The sequence below is a fragment of the Rhea americana genome, unplaced genomic scaffold (assembly GCF_003343005.1).
Source record: "Rhea americana isolate MKP2758 unplaced genomic scaffold, rheAme1 scaffold_1, whole genome shotgun sequence".
NCBI classification, from domain to species: Eukaryota; Metazoa; Chordata; class Aves; order Rheiformes; family Rheidae; genus Rhea; species Rhea americana.
The window spans coordinates 3,477,644-3,482,346 of record NW_028185038.1 but is presented as its reverse complement, the minus strand read 5'-3'; the positions used below and the strand labels follow the sequence as shown (position 1 = coordinate 3,482,346).

Below are 4,703 nucleotides of genomic sequence, written 5' to 3'. Positions count from 1 at the left end.
GGGGGGGGGGGGGAAAGAGGGCACACCACACAAATGCAAGGGGAGGGGGAACACCATACAAATACAAGGTAACCACACTAACAACAGGTCTTTCTTGGGAAAAGATGAATTGCCCAGTATGACGTGTCTTTTTATGTGTGAGAGAGGCTTTTTGGTGCATCATGTCTGCATGCAGTTCCCATAGAACATTTCCTGAGGTTACACGCAAACTCATTTAGAATCGAAGTCAAGATTTGTTCAGCATAAAAACATCTCTGATCATGGCAGATGAAGAAGTYCAGTTCATTCTCAGCCCCATGGATACACTGACATTCAAAATTAAATTAATCATTAGCCTAATCTTGTGACTTAAAAATGTAGATGATTAAAAAGCTTGGGTGCAGGATTAAGGAAAAGGTATTTTTGAAAACAAATACAAGTRTCAAGTGAACTTTTTCCATCACTGAAAATTAATTTATTTTTACAGACTTCAGGAAGAGTAAGTTATCTTAATTTTAAGCTTTCCCATCATCTAAGAAAAAAAAAAGTTAAAAGGTACATTGCATTATGCACGTACATACCTTATGTATGTGTATGTAGAAAATCATCCATTTGTTAACATTGTACGCATCTATATTTAAATAACATATTTTCTAGTGAAAGAAACAATGAATTCCAGAGCTGTTATCTTACCAGCTCAGTGTAATCATCAGAATGGCCTAGAGAAGAACCTGGTTCAGATTTCCATACAAGCTTGCCAACTGGGAACAACTGATGCCAGATACTCTTTGACTAAGGATGTGCCAACATACCACAGGAACGGCACAGACCTTGTTCCCGAGCAGGCACACCTTCTCTGTCTCTGTACGGTATTTCAAACCGAACATTGTTTAGAATCCACAATAGCAGAATGGCATCAGGGAGCTTTGTTAGCGCTAATGCTGAGACTAGGCGATGAGCTACTGGGGTAAAAGCATGGTAGCAGCAGTCCCAAAGAAGTGTTACAAGAGAAGCTGGATGGCCAAGTAGTTCAGCACTGTGTACTTCCTCAAGTGGCTGTTTTGAGGTGGGTGGGGAGGGAGAGGAGGGAAGCTGGAGAAGGGGAGTTGAGGCAGGAGACAGTGAAGAGACAAATAGAAGRGTTAAAGGAAAGCACACAGAATAAGTGAAGGTATACTGAGCAGCGCATAGTTCAGCCACTCCCTTCATGCTTTCACTTTGCAATTAAAAAMCAAAAATCTCAGAGAAGCCCATTTGGTGTTTGTGATCTCTTAATGCTACACATCATACAATTTGTGTGAAGACTCCTAAGTACCCATAAATACATATGTACAATACACAATCTTCTACCAAATTTGGCATGCAAGTTTTTCCAAGGGGTTACTCCAGAAAAACTGATTGTGGCATCAATAGCAGGATATAATAGAACTGATTAGCCCAGCTTTGTATAAGCTATTTATGATTAACAACTAAATCTCATGTCCTGCGTTTAAAGGTTGAAGAACGTTCTTTAGAACACTGAAGATGAAAACATGTCTAAAAAGGAAAGGTGCTAAAAGTACCTTAGTACCTTAGCAAAAAAGCTAAAAGTAATGGAGGAAAACATGAAGAATTTAAGACAAAGTTTTTCTCTGAAAGTTCAGACAAGTCTAACAGAAAAGAAACACTTCTCAAGGAAGTACAAGCCTCATTATACTGAAGAGAGCACTTGAAAATGTGATTCTGTTAAACAAGCTCCAGCAGGAGCAAAGGAAATAAACAATACTTAGGATTTAAGGTTTTATAAACATACCATGACTTGAACAAACCTGCTAAAATTAGGTTATTGTTGGCATTTTCCCAAAGTTTGCATTAAAAATAATTCTGCTGCATTAACAGTTTTCTTCACAAAAAGCATTTTGACGGAATGGATTTTCCCCCCCAAAAAATTAATATTTTGCACAAAGATGAGAAAGCATAGGAATCTCTCCACACTCTACAAAACTACATTTTTCTAGACAGCAAAGTCCCTACCGTTTCCTGTCTGTTCTTGAATTTGGATGCATTACAGAAAGACTGCTATTTCAGAACTTTTATAATAACCCACTATATCTCCAATTTCTTATCTGTGCAAGTCTGAAAACCTTGACAATATATATACACAAAAACATTTTTACCCATGTGCCTAAATTCCAGACAGTAAGTAATATTTAAAAGACAAGCAATTCTCAACAAGTTGTTCAGTTTAAAAAGACTGTTTTACTGCAGTAACTACACTAACTACACACTAAGCAAAAAATACAGGATTTTTATACTGCATAATTAAGTGTATTTAGGCATATTGCACAGCAGTCACATAGTCAAAAGCTAAATGGTAGAWAGGTATCAATCTTGGTTAAGCTACACCTCTTAAATTATATACTTCTAACTTACCATCTTCTATATTATAAAGTTTATTTAAATACATACCATCATGTATGCTGCTTTTATTTCCAAAATATTTGTAGAGAACACAATGAACTGTCCCCAGTCTCAAAAAAGCTGGCAGACAACAGAGTACTAGCAATATAAAGTTGAGATGGTATTAAAGCACCAGTGCAGGAAATACATGCATTAAATCAGAGAGTTAGGAAGACGATACACATGATACACATCATCATATTATTCTCTAGATATGTTGTATTTTTGCTTCTAGAACACTCAGACATTTCTCTTTTTTCTTCCACCCTTGATTCCGCTTCATATTTTCTAAAGCCTTGTAAACGGCTACAGTACAGGACAGTAGCCACACTCATTAACCAGGCTTGTCACCTTGGGAAGCTCCAACCTGGTGAGTATTACTTCAGAATGTGTCCCTCTTCTACCTTTATCACCATACACATCCACTTTGGAACAGCCTTCAGGTCAGGCTCCTATTCAGTGTGGCCAACCATGAATAAATTGAGAAAACTTATTTGTAAGCAGCTGTAGCACTAGCAATAGGGCTAGTGGGATTTTTTAGCAGCATTTTAAGATCTCAAAAACTATTGTACAGTAGAACAGAGCTGCTACCGAGCTTGGTTTGGCCTACATGTCAGTCGATTAGTAACTCTGGAAAGCCATGTTTAGAAAGACTTTTCAAAATTCAGTAGTATCCTCTTCAAAGCAAGGATTACTTTATCTAATGGGAGTAACTATTGCAAAAAGGCTTTGAAATTTCGTATTTTAAATTCAACATTCAGGTAGCTTTTCCTACACTCACTTATTTACAAAAGTATACAGTTTATCTTTCAGAACAAAATATTAAGCTCAGCAGAATTAAAAAGCTAGTTCTTTGGAGTCTTAAGTTCATTTAGGTGGGCAATTAAAATTTGTAATTTTAAAGTAATTTTCAGCAGTACTGATGAAAAGAATCAGAGCATATCAGAGTGTATGCAGCCAACAGCAACACAAGGATAATAAAATATACTGCTTTATGTTATCAAGAATTAGAAGAGAATTATTTAAAGACTTTCCTTAAAACATAACTGATTTTCATTACATAAACCGCAACATCAAACTCTTACATGTGTTCTGGGGTCTTCCTTTCTCTTTCACTCCCTCTCCTTTTTCAAAAGGCCTTAAGTCATTAAGATATTCTAATAAAAACAGGAAAATATTTAAGGAAAAATAAACGTTCAGAAGGAAAGGGCTATTTAACTGTCTGGGAACTTGCCTGGTACTGAAGACATCTACATTCAACTTTTTTCAGATAAGCTTCTAAGCCAACCTTTCTATCATTCACTTAGTTTTTCTTTCTCTGCCTCATTTCCTCCACCTCTAAAATGGAGATGACAGCAGTTTCTCACTTTACAGCAGCTGCTGTGAAAAGAAGGACATTAAACATTTTCAGATGTTCACCTACTATGCTGATAGGGCTATATAAGTACTGGTAAGAATAACTGTTCAAAAATTCACAGAGAATCTAACAAAAATAACACTTAAAATATAGCAGCAAGCTTGTACATTTCATATACCTAAGTTCCCCAAAGTTATCCAGAAATCTTGCCAGGGACTTTTCTTCCAACAGCACTCTCTTCCATTTGCAGTTTTGTAAGTAAGCACTTTTCAGACTGCATAAATTGCCAACTATAAACAATTTCCCCACATGATAAATCATTAACCTATGTTTACTATTTCTAAAACAGGATTTCATAAAAGTTAAATTTTCTTTGGAAAGTTACATGAAGTCTTYCAGTAAGCAAAGAGCTTCAAGAAGAACTTATTTTGAAAGATAATGAATGGTTGAAACACCACTTCCGTATGAAAGCGGTTTTTAACTGCAAATCAGTCGATGTAATTAAAAAAGTTAAAGTTCCAGAAGCGTATCACAGTATCAGTGTATCAAAATTAACCTAAATACAGCATTAAAGGCTTTATGCTTCTGCATACTAACATGGCCAGAAACAAGAGGGTTAAACTGCACTAACGGCTGCTTTTGTCACCCAACCACAGGGACAGGTTTCCTCTCTTTGTTACCAAAAGCACCTTCCCAGACCGGATGCTTAAACTGCGTTACCTGAACAACAAGGGACTTGCTGCTCTCACGTGTAACGCCTAAGCTTCCCGTGACGAGCTTTCGTCGTGATTTTGAAAGGCACAAGCTGATTACCCGGCTGACACGCTCAGCGCAGCCAGGCGCCCGCAGCGCTCCGTCCGGTCGCCGCTCTGCCCTCGCGCTGCGGGCGGTGCCTCCGCGGCAGCGCAGGGCAGCGCAGGGCAGCGCA

At 37.7% G+C, this 4,703-nt stretch overlaps 1 protein-coding gene across 3 annotated transcripts in view; it reads right to left on the bottom strand.

Moving 5' to 3' along the window:
* CERK (ceramide kinase) overlaps positions 1-4,703 on the bottom strand; it is a 70,709-nt gene that overhangs the window by 39,282 nt on the left and 26,724 nt on the right. Inside the window, exon 1 of one of the 3 annotated variants that reach the window (XM_085326318.1) lies at positions 4,496-4,587. The exons of the other annotated variants lie outside the window; for them this stretch is intronic. The gene's annotated coding sequence lies outside the window, so the exon portion shown is untranslated. Of the gene's footprint in view, positions 1-4,495; positions 4,588-4,703 lie in introns of those variants that run through there. 3 annotated transcript variants of the gene reach the window in all.